The sequence below is a fragment of the Protopterus annectens genome, chromosome 3.part0 (assembly GCF_019279795.1).
Source record: "Protopterus annectens isolate FY-2018-M chromosome 3.part0, PAN1.0, whole genome shotgun sequence".
NCBI lineage: Eukaryota > Metazoa > Chordata > Ceratodontiformes > Protopteridae > Protopterus > Protopterus annectens.
In genome coordinates this window covers 1,313,862,610-1,313,877,792 of record NC_056731.1, presented here as the reverse complement: position 1 = coordinate 1,313,877,792, position 15,183 = coordinate 1,313,862,610, and positions in this window count along the sequence as shown.

Below are 15,183 nucleotides of genomic sequence, written 5' to 3'. Positions count from 1 at the left end.
GCTAAACCAGGAATATTCAGGAGCTATTCTAAAGCTAATCCCCCCTGCAATTAAATGAGAACCTGGCAAAATGTCATGTCCCCATAAACCCTGAGAACACATCTGCCTATGCAGAACTGTTCACAGAAACCTTGTATAAGCATGTTAATGGCTGCATAGAGGTAGCTGTACCCACCAGGAAGAAGTACAGAACTAGCTCAAAAAACAAGCCACCCTGGTGGAATTACAAAATCAATTGTCTGAACAGGAAGAAGAAAATCATGGCATATATTAGGAGGTCCAGCACCCGGTATAATAAAAGCAATCTCAAACAAAATAAACAACTCAGAGGACAAGTAAAGTCTTACCAAAACCAAATAAAAAACACAAAAACCTAATAAATCCAAAGGCGTACACAGATCTGGAATACCAAACAGCTTTAATCCTGGTACCTCAGCATTTCGCCTTCAAGGGATATCAACATATTAAATTCTAAAGCTTAAATATACTAAACAATTAAACAATGTGTTTCAAAATTTGTTTATACATCCCACTTTTAAAGCGGCCAGTGCACATTATACATATACATCCCTTAGTCATTAAAAACTACTACATTTCCCATAGAAATTCAGCAGCAGCAAATTACAACAGAATTACCATGAATTCTATAGCAATATCATCAAAAAAATTTTAACCAAGTTTACATAAAAAAATACAACACCCTCTCATAATGTGTGTATGTACTCATATGCAAAATATACACACATGCACACGCACATGCACGCGCATACCCACACACACACGCAAATATACATTTATGGACATATTATCAATAACATTTCTTCAAAAGTTTAACAGCACCTCCTAATTTAATCCATATCGGACCAAGGTTCCAAAATTAAAAATGAAAGTAGTCTCCAGCTGATTTAATATATTATCAAATAAAATACCACTACCACAGTTACCAGATGGTTGGGCTAATTCACTAAAAAACAGGGAATCAAAACTTCCTGAATGGTCTTCAATAAAATGTTCTGCCATTGGACTGAAGCATATATTACCCCTTTTAATATTTCCCAGATGTTCCAAAATTCTAATCTTAACTTTTCTTTTGGTCAGACCTATATACCATCTAATCTCATCACACCCACAACCCAGAATATATGTATATAACACCACATGATTGACCAATTCTTTTAGGTTTAAAAATCTACCAAAAGAAAAAAATCACATGTTGAGGAAATAATGTGCTGAGTTTATCGTCAGCCATTATCATTGGACATAACCTTGTAACCACCTGTGTGTGTCTGAAAAGGGACTAAACTTAGTAACATAAAATCTTTTATTTTCTGTCCCCTCCTCTCTTGAAGTAAATTGAATTATATGTCTAAACTTATTATTCTCATGCAATTGTTCCCTACTTATCAATTATTAAACAGTTTATTCTTTGCTTAATTAAGTATAGACCTAGAATACCCTCTGGCCGATAATCTCTGCTCTACTTCAGCCAGAGATTTCTCTTTAGAAGACATATCAGAAGTACTCATCCATACTCTTCTAAATTCACCATAAGGCAGTGACTTAATGAGATGTTCAGGGTGCATGCTGGAACCATGCAAAAAATTATTCACAGCCGTAATTCTTCCTAAAAGGCACATATTGAATAACTCCTATCTCATTCACGAAAAAACTGGACATCCAGAAAACTAAAGGTACAGGAGTCTGTGTGACAACAAAACTGTAAACCATGACTCCTAGAATTCAAGTCTCCCACAAATTTCTTAAAATCAGATAGCAGTCCCTTACATATGAAAATCAAATTGTCTATGTATCACCTACATAACATCACCTTCTTCTTGTAATAAATATGACTGTACACAAACCGCTTTTCAAACTCCCCCATGTACAAAACAGCATAAGAGGGAGCAAAAGGAGCTCCCATAGCAGTGCCTCTTATCTGCAAATAATATTCCTTGTTAAAACTAAGATAGTTGTGTGTTAAACAAAATTCAAGAAAGTCCAAAATGTAGGCACTGCGAGGCCCTTCCACCAGTATTGATGCCATAGCTTCAAGACCTTTACCTGTTGTAATATTCTTGTACAAAGACAAAATGTCCAAAGTGGCCCACAAATATTCTTTTCTATACACCATATTCAGCATTAAAACACAAAGCTCTTGTGTGTTCTTTATGTGGGCTGGTATGGAACTTAAATGCATTTTAAGTAAAAAGTCCAATAATACCCCCACATTTTCCAGTTAAAAACCGATGCCAGCAACAATCGGTCTCCCTGGTGGCCTGCTCACATTCTTGAGCATCTTTGGTATAGCATAAAAATATGGGTCTCGAGCATTGGCAACAAACAACTTCTTAGACTGTGATGAAAGGAACCCCAGTCTTTCCGCCTTCTATAATAGCTCAATTAACTCAATTTTAAACCATGCAAGAGGGCTGCAAGGGAGCTTAACATAAATTCTGTTGTCACACAGAAGTTCAGTTACCATGTTCTGGTAGCCAACTTTATCCATAATAACCCAGTTACCACTCTTGTCTGCCACCCTAAAAATATAATCTCCTATCTGGCCACGAAGTTTGGAAAATTCCTGCCATTCTTTACTTAAATTGCTTACATTTGAATTCACTAAATTAGTTTTCAATGTTATTCAACAACACTTTTTCAAACATAGCAACAGGAGACAACCTAAGGGGACAAAAGGTGTTTTCCACATTAGGTAAACTAGGAATCTTAAGCTGGCATTCAAAGATGGCTGCCATTCTGTGAACACTGCTGAACTACATCTCTGCATACACCCTGAAGAAATCTAAACTTTAAATTGATACTAGGAACTTTTTAACACTAAATCTTCGATAGAACAACTACAACTTCATCTAATTACCTTGCAGGAGGAAGAAAATCTGAAAATTAATACATTATTCAACAGGATTATAATAGATTAGCTGGCTCTGACAAGGAAAACAAAGAAAGGCATCATGTGCTCTATACACTTTACAAATCTGTACTGTACAAGGATGTCGAAAGAGGAAAAAAAATATGGACACAACCACTACTAAAACAAAACTTTCAGAACTGCGGTCACTGGAAAAAGATGTGATCTCTAAAAGGCAAAAAGTTACTAAACTACAAGAACAGCAAAAGCTAGAAACCAGAACTAAATCAGATCAAACACTGAATATGGAGGATATCAAAACTGCCTTATTACCCATTCAAGAAGCTCTGAAAGAAATAACTAGCCAGATACAAACGTTTGGAAACTCTTGCAACCAACTACTTGAAAGAATGGCAAAATATGAAACTCGGATTTCGGAAAATGAAGACAAAATAAATCTACTAGCAAAAACAACAAGTACAGATGATTTGGATATTCAGGCTATTCAAAGCAAAATCACTGACTTAGAAGCAAGATCCAGGAGAAATAACATCATTATTAGAGGAATTCCTGAATCTGTACAATACAATGACTTAATCCCATCTATAACACAAATATTTACAGTGCTCCTAAATGACTCTGACATGGCAAAGCAAATCATTATTGAAAGAGCACACAGAGCTCTGAGAGAACAACAAGCTTCAAATACTCCAAGACCTGTATATGCTAAAATTCTTAATTATCAGGATGTTACCAGAATACTTGTAACTGCTAAAAAAGTGGTGGGAATATCATGTGGAAAAACAACAAAATCTCTCTGGCTCAAAATTTACCTTTGCAAATCAGACAAGTAAGACAGTCTTTATCTCCTTACTGTAGATTTCTTATTGATAAACAGGTCAAATTTCAAATTAAATATCCAAATACATTAACTTTCACAGTAGATGGGATTAAATATTCTGTTTCTAAAATGAAGCCAAAATTACGTTTCTGAAGGTTTTTAAAAGTGTACCTGCTTCTGAGACTTGAACTGTATTCTCGTTGGAACTGCCAGGCTGCCTGAGGTTGGATCTGCTGATTACTGTGGCTCGAGGTCTGGGTAATCCTTTGTCTTCTTTTGAAATACTTTAGGCCTCTCCTGGATTAATAGGGTTGCTGTTTTTGCTGTTTTTTCCAAAGTTTTATGGCTTCAGCTGTCTGCATGAAGACAGGAAATGCCTTCAGGACTGTAGAGGGACATATTTCAATGTCCCATCTATTCTGCATGGTTTCTAGGCTTAGAAACCTGACAGGACTTGTTTTTAACCATGTAAGGACATTTTAACATCAAGTAATGTACTGTTTTGTTAATTTAAGCACATAGGAACATTTTTATACACTGGTTAGTTAGTTAATAATTTAAACCCTTTCCTATATGGCAGATTAAAAGGTGTTATGCAGTACTGTTAAATATAGGGATTTTAGTACATCTTGCAACTTTATAATATATAATATAACCTATATATTTTTACTCAGGGGTGATAGTTATATATTACATTATTTGCATATTAGTTTATATGAGTAGAAGATAGCAATAGTCTATAATGTCTAAATAAGAAAAATGTTTATCTAAAGGTATGTGTGTTTTTATACAGGGTTATAACTCAGCTTCTTCCTGTAATAGAAGGAAAACTTGTCAATTTGTTAAAATCATATTTCTTACTCAAATGTTATTTTATGAGTATATAGGTGAGTTACAGTATCTATATGTAGCATGCTAATCGTAACTACTAAAAGCTATGTACGGTAATGTTATATCTTTTATATGATTTTTTTTCTTTTCAGTAACAACTAAGATGTAGATAACAGTGGTGTTTGTTAGGGAATGTTTAGAATAGACTTTGTAATAGTTAGGTTAGCTAATATAGGTCTTAACTATAGGATGTTTTTAAGGTTTTTTAATTTAAGATTTTTTTGTTTCTGTGTTTCTTTGACCCTTTTAGTCCTCTATGATATGCAAGACCTATGTATGTCCTGGTCCGGGGTTAGAGTGGGTAGGCACTGGTATAGGATGGGATGTCAAGAATGCTTCCAAATCATGTATGTTTTTCAACTTATTTTACCTTTCCTTTTTGTTTTCCCTTCTAAACTTTTACGTTGTAATAACTATTTGAATGTGGGAAGCTAACTCATGGAACATTAAAGGGCTCCAGAACTTAAAGAAGAGAAAGTTAATTTTACACTTATTGTTGCAGGCTAAGGCGATGTTTATATTACTTGAAGAAACGCATTTAACTAATGATCAATGGGTTGATATCCAAAAAAGAAAGTGGATTAGAGAAGTAATAGCTTCAGAAGGTAAAACTAACAGTGCTGGGGTAGCTATAATTATTAAAAACAAATATAAGGGAAAGATTTTAGACTCTAAGGCGGATAAAGATGGAAGATGGTGTTTTGTTGTTCTCTTAGCTACCCAGTTTGATAAACCAATCTTGTTAAATGTTTATGCACTCTGTAATGACCAGCATCTATTCATAACATCATTATATCCAATTTTGACACAATATGATAAGTACTATATAATTATTGGAGGAGACTGGAATTCCTATCAGAATCCGAAGTTGGATAGATCTTGTCCACAAAGAGCATTTAATAAACAAGTGGTATCATTATTAAGTGATGTTAAGGAAGACTTTCAACTATATGATCCTATTCAGTATTTAAATACTGGTAATAGTATAAATAATTATACTTTTTATTCCCCGTGTCATAAAATGTGGTCCAGAATAGATTTCTTTTTGATTTCAAGAATAATGGTTAACCTGGGACCCTTAGTTGTTACACATGCCGCGATCGCATCAGATCATTCAAAAATTTCATTAAGTTTTGCTAAAGATCCAATGGAGGTCCATCGGCAAAGAGGTTTTAACTGGTCTCTTAACCCAAATTTGTTGAAGAAGGAGGAAATAGTGCAGGAAATTACAGGTCATCTTAAAGAATTATTAGATAGATTAAAGAAACAACAAAGTGTACCTGACATTGATTGGGCGACAGTTAAAGCACAAATAAGAGGATCTTTGCAAAAGCTTCATACTATAAAAAAATACAAAATAGAGATATTCAAAAACTAGAGGCTAAAATTAAGACACTTGATCAAGAATTGATGCAAAACTTTAATACTCAAACAGAGGTGGAACTACTTAAATGTCAAAAAGATCTCTTCCTAATACAAAATTGTAATTTGACGTTTCAGGAACATAGAATGTTAGTGAGGTATGCCAATCATGTGCACGCACCATCAAGGGCATTAGCTAGGATAATTAATCAATCGAGAACAGAAGTACAAATTTCGGAAATACATTTTAGAAACACAACCTATTTCAAAACTGAAGATATCATAAATGTCTTTGAGCAGATATATACTAATATATATGGTGAGCATAAGACTTATCCCCCCATAGAACAAGCAAGGAATTTTTACAAACTATTAAATTTCTGAAAATAGAAGACAGTATTCAAAGTGATTTGATTAAACCGATATCTGAAGAAGAAGTGATATATACAATTCAATATATGAAATCGCACAAGTCACCAGGTCCGGACTGGAATTCTATAAGAAATTTGACAATATCTTTGGCAAAATACTCTCACGTGTCTTTAATTATATAATTAAGAACAAAATTAATGATCCCCATCTTAATGCTTCAAAAAACATTTTTATACTCAAACCTAACTCTGATTCTCAAACAAGCCAGATAATTATAGACCAATTTCATTAATAAATGTAGATATGAAAATTTTAACCTCTATTATAGCTAATAGATTAAAAAAAGTAATGAATCATATTGTGTTTAGTGAACAGGCTGGCTTTATGGCAAATAGACAAACTAGTGATAATACACTTACACTACATACCTTAATAGCTTATGCTAAACAGAAGAACCTTAACATGTATTTGATAGGGTTGATATAAACTTTTTGTTTGAAATTTTACCATATTTTAATATATCCCCTGAGTTTGTTGAAGTGTTAAAAATTCTATATAGTAATCCTTATACCACACTCAATATAAACAGCAATTCTTCTAAAAGAATACCAATCAGAAATGGAGCACGTCAGGGTTGTCCTCTGTCTCCTTTATTATTTAATATATATGTTGAACCTTTATTCCTATACATTAAACAAAATATATACCACAATGCCCCACTAGTTTATGGAACAAAAATATCAATGGCAGCGTTTGTAGATGATCTGAATATTTATTGTACAACTCCAATCTCAGACACTAAAAAGATACTAAAAGCAATGAGAACTTTTCAGAAGTTTCCAACTATAAAATTAATCTAAAAATCTAGCATTTTCCCATTGAGAACTCCCAAACCCTTTTCACTGTTGCCTCTGCTGGGACAAATAATGTGTAAAGATAACATTAAATACTTGGGTATTGGCGATGATAAGGTTTTTTATGTTACTAATATTAAAACAGTTTGGGATCAAATAGTATCTGATTTGGGGAGATGGAAGAATTTACGACTACCAGTATTATCAAAAGTATCAATTATCAAAATGAATGTACTACCACGATTATTATATATTTTCAGATCTGCTCAGGTAGTAATTTCAAAAACATTTTTTAAACGAATTCACAAAGAATTAGCTAAATGTATCTGAGAGCCAAAGAAAAGTACAGTTTTGTACCTACCATAAATGTAGATGTTCGAGGATCCACATTGCTGCAGTCCTAACTATTGGGTAGTCCGCTGTCCAGTCGGCCCGAATACCAAAGTATATGGCTGATGTCGGTCCGCGCGCATTGCACTGTCAGTACGTCAGGGTACTAATGCGCATGACCGACGTCATATCCTCAGTCTTTTCTTGCCCCAGATGTCAGAAGACCCTAAAAAGACAAGGCCCAATATACCTGCACCAAAAATATGTACAATATATACAAAATAATCAGCATATAACCTCACCTACACAACCACCCCTAAACACAGAGGGAAGGAGGGAGAGGTGGACTGCAGCAATGTGGATCCTCGAACATCTACATTTATGGTAGGTACAAAACTGTACTATGTTCTTCATTCCACATTGCTGCAGTCCTAACTATTGGGTAGAATCCCAAAGCAGAGGTAAGGGAGGCTGGCAAATCATAAAGAAGTAGGAGCTGACAACATGCCTTGCAAAATAGCTGTGGCAAAACCAGCCCTAGACTTAGAGTAGAGAGGAAGGTGATAATGCTTAGAGAAAGTATGCACTGAACTCCAAGTAGCTGCCTCCAAAATATCCTTAGTTGCCACCCCTTAGGAATGCTGTTGAAGTGGCAGTAGCCCTAGTGGAATGAGGCCTAATCCCAGCTGGAATCTCCTTGCCATGATGGGAATAACAAAAGCAATGCAAAACCCAATCCACCTAGAAATAGTTTGTTTTGACACAGGCTTGCCCTGAACTCAAAGCAAAAGAAACAAACAACTGCTGAGACTGCCTAAAATCCTCAGTCCTGCTTAAATAATAACAATTGCCTGTGTACATCTAAAGTGTGCAAAATCTTTTCCCCTTTATTTTGGGGGTCTGCATAAAAGTAGGCAAATGAATAGTTTGGTTTAAAGCCACACTAGAAACCACTTTAGGCATAAAGGAAGGATTAGTACGTAATGATACCCTATCCTTATGGAAAATCAAAAAGGGCTCTACTGCCATAAGGGCCTGCAACTCAGACACCCTTCTTGCAGAAGTAATAGCCAACAGAAAAGCAGTCTTCCATGACAAGTATTTCAATTCAGCAGTAGCTGCAGGCTCAAAAGGTTGTAGAGTAAGTTTTCCAACACAAAATTGAGATCCCAAGCAGGAGTAGGAGCTCGGGGTCTTATATTCTTTGCCCTCTAAGAAACTGCTTGAACAAAGGATGCGAAAACAATGGTGGGTCACAATCATAGTGAGCTGAAATTGCTGCAGCATGAATCTTAATAGAAGAGAAGGACGAACCTTTGTCCAATAACTCAGTAAGATATTGAAGAGCCACACTCAAATTAGGCTCAGAAATCTCCAAATTCTTTGCTGTACTCCAAAACAAAAATCTCTTCCATTTTTCTGCACACTTTCCTTGTACTAGGTCTTCTAGCTTCCATAATCACATTTAAAACTTGTTGAGGAAGTTGAGACCTGCTGTGTTTCAACACAGAATATGCCAGGCTGTCAGATGAAGAGAGTGAAGCTTGACATTGAGCAGATGACCGTCCTTCTGAGATAACAGATGTGGAATCAAAGGTAAGGGCCATGGAGGCTTCCTTACCAGACTCCTTAGTAGTGGGTACCAGTGTTGCCGAGGCCAATCTGGAGCTATTAAAATCATCCTTGGCTTGTCTTGTCTGACCTTTAAGAGCACCTTTGGAAGAAGAGGCAGAGGTGGAAAGGCATACACATGAAGATTTTTCCAACTGAAAGACAGAGCATCCACTTTCCAAGCTGTGTGATGAAACCCCTTTGTGCAAAACTGTGGCAGCTGGTGGTTTAGTGGAGAAGCGAACAGATCTATGTCTGGAGTTCCCCATGACACTGTCAATTTCCGAAATACATGAAGATCCAGTTTCCACTGTGGGGATCCATGATTTGTCTGCTTAACACATCTGCTAAGGAGTGCTGTGCTCCTGGCAGAAACCTTGCCTGAAGAGTTAGTTGCAAGCTGAGCGCTGTCTCCCATAAAATCATTGCTTGCCTGCATAGAGGATAAGAATGTGTTCCCCCTTGTTTGTTGATGTACCACATGACAATTGTGTTGTCTGTTAGAATCAACACCTGCCCTGGAAGAAGTAACTCCTTGAAAGCCATTAATGCAAACTGGACTGCTAACATTTCCTTCATGTTGATATGTAGATGCTGTAGTCTGGCAGGCCACTTGTCTTGTATCCACTTTCCATTTAGATGAGCTCCCCAAGCAATGTCCGAGGCATCTGTCGTTAAAATCTGACTCGCCTCTGGTCGGGTCACAGAGAGTCCCTTGTTTAGGTGACATTCCTGAGCCCACCACAAAAATTCTTTTTGAAGGCAAGGTATTATTTGAATGACAGTGTCCACATCCTGGCAGTGCTGTGTCCATACATTTTTGAGATACCATTGTAGCTTCCTCATATGCAGTTTGGCATTGGGAAGCACCAGAATACAAGATGCCATGAACCCTAATGCTTGAAGGACTGTCCTTGCAGTCAGCACGGACTGATGAGATAGTTGATGGAAGTAAAGTGATAGACTCTTTTGTTTGCCCGGGGTTAAAAGGCCATCTGGGCTGCTGTATTCAGTCTCACACCCAGAAAGCACATGTCTTGAGAGGGTACTAGACTGGACTTTATTTCGTTCACAGAATACCCTAGGCATCTTAGCACTGCTATAACATATTCCAGATGCTGTAGAAGGTCTTCCTTTTCTTGAGCCAGAATCAGGCAGTCGTCCAAGTAAGGATAGATTTGAATTCCTTTTAGCCTGAAGTAAGCTATCACTGGAGCCAGAACCTTTGTGAATACTCTGGGCGTAGATAAGCCAAAGGGCAATGCAGAGAACTGATAATGAGAATTTCCAGCTCGAAAACGCAGATACTTCCTGCAACTTAGTCTTATAGGCACATGAAGGTAAGCTTCCTTGAGATCTAAAGTTACCATCCAGTGATCTTTGCCCAGCAGAGGTAAAAGCTGTTGTAACGTCAACATCTTGAACTTGGGAATGTCCAGATAAGTGTTGAGGATAGATAAATCCAAAATTGGTCTCCACGTGTTCCCCTTCTTTGGTACTAGGAACAGGCGAGAATAAAATCCTAGGCCCCTTTCTGAGACAGGGACTGGCTGAATGGCCTCTATTTGGAGTAACTGAGAAATTTGCTTGTGAGCCTCTTTCCTTTGTGGAGGAGGAACGTCTGGCATGCCTTTGAATGGGGGCAATGTATGGAAATAAAACCTGTAACCGTGGTGAATGATATCCAACACCCATCTGTCTTGAGTAATTAAATCCCAATTTTCTTTGAAAAGAGACAGTCTTCCTCCCAGAGGAGCTGCCAGACGAGAATCTACTGGCAGCTGAAAAGGCAGGTCAGTGGGTCTGTTTACGAAAGGACTGACCCCTGCCCTCACCAGAAGTCTGAGCAGGTGAACTCCCTGTTCTAGGCCTAAAAGCACCTTGAGCTCTGCCCTACCACGTCTAGACCTACCCCTAGACTGGGAATCATAAGCAGGATATGTCCATCCCTTAGTAGGCCAATTTCTACTAAACTTGTGGCTGCACCTGCAAAAATCTTTAACAGTTTGCATAGACTTAGCTTTGTCCTCCATTTTCTTTAAAACTGCTTCCACAGGCGAACCAAACAACACATCAGACTGTAAAGGAGCATCCAAAATCCTTGTCTTAACATGCTCAGCTAAATTCTGATCCCTCAACCAGGCATGCCTGCGAAGAACAGAACTAGTGGCAGCCACCCTCGAGGAGGCCTGTACAGCATCAAAACCACATTGCAAAGAATGCTTACCCATTTGTTCAGACACATGAACTAAATCCAGCAACTCTTTACACTCAATACCTTCCGCCAAAGCATCCACTTTTGATTTCAATTGTGAAAGGAGATAATTTTGATATTTTAGCATGTGAAACTGACAATTCAACGCCCTCATGGCTAAAGTGGAAGAAGTATACACTTTCTTTCCCCATCTATCCAAAGCCCTTGCCTCTTTATCAGTGGGAACAGGGTTTTTAACAACAGAGGCCTTAACACCTTTAGGTCCCTGAGAAACAGTCTCGGGTCTGCCCTAGGACTCTTAAAAGATACTTATGAGCCTCAGGCACCCTATAGTACCTATCAGGTTTAACAGGAGCAGGAGGCAAGGAATCAGGGTTCAGGGAAGCCTCTGCAAAAACATCTTCTACCACATTCAACACAGGAGGTATAGCTAAGGGCCTATGCTGGGGTAAGAACAAGAATTCCCTAAGCCTTTTCCTAGAATCAGAGTAATCTTGGCCTTCCCATTTAAAGTGCTCCCTCATGGAATGCAGAGTTTCTGAAAATGAGAAATCCTCAGGAGGCGAAGCTGTAGGAGTGGAATCATCCACATCAGAATCAGAATAAGGAGGATACTCCTGCACATCTTCCGCAGAAGACTCAGAAGCCTCTGAACACTGTTCAAAACTCTCAAACTCGGGTTCCACCCTAGGCCTCTTATCAGGAGGGGGCATAGAACCTCTAATCAGAGTAATTAAATCTTCTGCCATTTTAAGCATATGTTTCCTAGGCACAGAACCTGAAGTGCTAGGAGAAACCCCCACTGAAGCTAAACTTGGCCTACCTCTCAAAGAAGTTTTGGAAACAGAAGGAGAAGCTCTAACTACCTTGGGAAGAGAGGGAAGAACAGTCACCTGAGAAGCCCCCTCAGCCTGGCCTACCTCCTGAGAAGGCACATCCTGTAACAGTAAAGTCTCAGCCTGAGACTCCAAAGAAACTCCTGGCAAAACCTCTGGCTCCCCTGAGCCTTCTAAAGAACCGACGTCTGGGACTGCCGGTTCATCAACCTTAGGCTTCACTGCTTTGTCCTTGCGCTTTTGGGCATCCGGCGGCATTTTATAATTACAACGCTTCCCAAACACTAACCTGGCACAGTCTAACCGTCTCTTGTTAAATCTAGCACAAGCGGCATCCAACAACGTCGTGCTCAGGCCCTAAACAAGGTATACACAAGGTATGGTAATCCCTATGAGGTATCTGTTTCCCACAAGAAATACAGTTATTCACTTTTTCTGACATCCGGTTAAATACTGAGGCAAGAAAAACCAAAATGTTCCAACTTTGATTCGGTCTGAAACTCCGACTTCAGAAAATTTCAGAACGCCAACCATAAAACTGCTTCTGCATCAGACCATGCGGCAAAAAGACTTAGGATATGGCGTCGGTCATGCGCATTAGTACCCGGCCGACTGGACAGCGGACTACCCAATAGTTAGGACTGCAGCAATGTGGAATGAAGAACATCAAGGATTTCAAATGAAAAATGAATGACCCGAAAACATAGAGGTGGATTGGAGTTACCAAATTTTGAAACTTACTATCTTATAGTAAACTCAAACAGGCTTCTTAGAATTGCTAATTATAACATAACTAGCACTAAATGGATACCTACCTGGGTAGTTCTGAACTATAAATATATTTTACATTTAAATATTAATCCTAAAGCCATACCCTTTTTACCTAAAGAAACTTTGAAACTGTATGGGATAATGGATCACATTAAATTATATGTAATGTCTTTACAAACCTTATTTCAATCATTAGATCTTGCTCAATATATGATGGCTTATCAACCCTTTCATAGAAACCCTAACCTGAGACTAAATAAAAAACTAATTGATCTTAAAGAATTCCCATTAATAATCAATCTAACTTTAATAGATATTTATACACTTCTCAAACTCTCGGCTAATCAGATAAGACAAGAATTAAATTTACCCAAAAATTATCTCGTTATTGTAAGACAAATTAGGGAACTTTCTATAAGTTACTTTAAAAATTTTAAACCCCGAGAAGAGAATATAATTAAATGTTCGAATTTGTGGTAATCTCTCCAACAAGATATTAAATTTTTAACAGCAGCAAATAATCTAATAAAGGAGTTTAAATTCCAAGATAAAATTCTTGTGTCAAAATATTGGAAAGAGAAAATGCCAGAGATAGAAGACAGTCATATGATAAAAGTAATTGATTTGACTACAAAATCTATTTCGCTTCAAAAACTGATGTATACCCAGTTGGTGATATGGAATAATCTTAGCCTGCATAAGTTTAATTCCAAAAATTCTCCAGTTTGCCCATACTGCAAGGATCAATTTGCTGATCTTTTCATATGTTCTGGAGTTTCAAATGCATATACAGACTTTGGAACTCACTAAAGATACAACTTCAAAAGATGGGTTACCAAAGTACAACATTGTCATGGAAATTTATGATTTTGCATATTCCCCCAAAAGAACTTCCTAAATCTCAAAGTATTGTATTAATCAATATATTTTTATTAATGAAGCTATACATAGCTACTAATTGGTTAGACCCATCCAAAACATCATGGAATAATTTTAGAGTACTAGCAATAAGGCATATACTAGCTCACAAATTACTTTTGAACCAACATAATAAAAATATTAACAATCCAAAAATATGGGAACAAGTATTTAATATTATATTAGCATAACATCTCATATTTAAATTTAACAAGAATTATTTTTACACCTTTAAAAAACTCTGTAACACTAACTGTTTATTACGTGAATTGATTTTAACCATTTGTATATTTTTGGTGTATAATTCAATGTGTTACTTTGAAGTATTTATGTAAATATTGTATCTATGTTTTGTGTTTTTGTTAATTACTTTAGTTGGTAGTTTCTTTTTAATTTTTTTGTTTTGTTTTAATTTTGTATGGCATATAAGAAAATAATAAAAATTATTATTGAAAAAAAAAAGGAATCTTAAGCTTACCATAACCAGTAACAAAAGCAGTGCTACATTCAATGCTTTCTTCAGTGCTGCAATTAAGTACATTTAAACTTTCATCATAGTCATATATTAATACATCTAACAATGAGTCCTCAGAATTTTCAGATATGGATGAAACATTTTTTTGCATGTTAAATAAAGTATCTCTAGAAAAATACATTTTCAAATGAAGTTTGCGACAGAATTTACTAACGTCAATAAGTACATTAGCAAGAGGGACATTTAGTTGGAACAAACTTTGAACAGCACACCAATAACTGTCAGAAAGTGCTAAATTAAAAATTTTTAAACAATCAGCATTACTACCTTGAATTTCATTGAGTCCATTATTAACAATTTGTGAAGATACATATTACAAATTTCAAAAAATGAACGTTTCCCTTTCTTTTTCTGTTTACTGCCTGTATATCAATTGCTGCTGCTGTGCTGAAAACCCTGGGACCCCTGTGATAAACCCAATTGGTTCTCCTGACCAGCTGCTACTGCAATAGGCAGCATCTCAAAAGAGACATTCTTTTTTGATGAAGTTTCAGCTGAAGAATATGAAGAATCATGACTAGATGACAGAAACAGTTATTTCTATTTTGTGACCTTCCCTTATGAGGGAAACCTGCAAACTGAATACACAGAACCACTGGCAAAGTCATTTATGTCCATTTCTATTTTTTTCTTCTTTCGGCCAATTGTTTCAGCTTCCACTTTATTCAGTTTTTGTTTAATGTCACCAAATTTTGTGACAAAAGAGGGCTCAGAAATATGTTGTTTTAGTAAGATCTCTCGACTAGTAATCTCTTGCTGAACTTGTTTTAAAGTACACAAG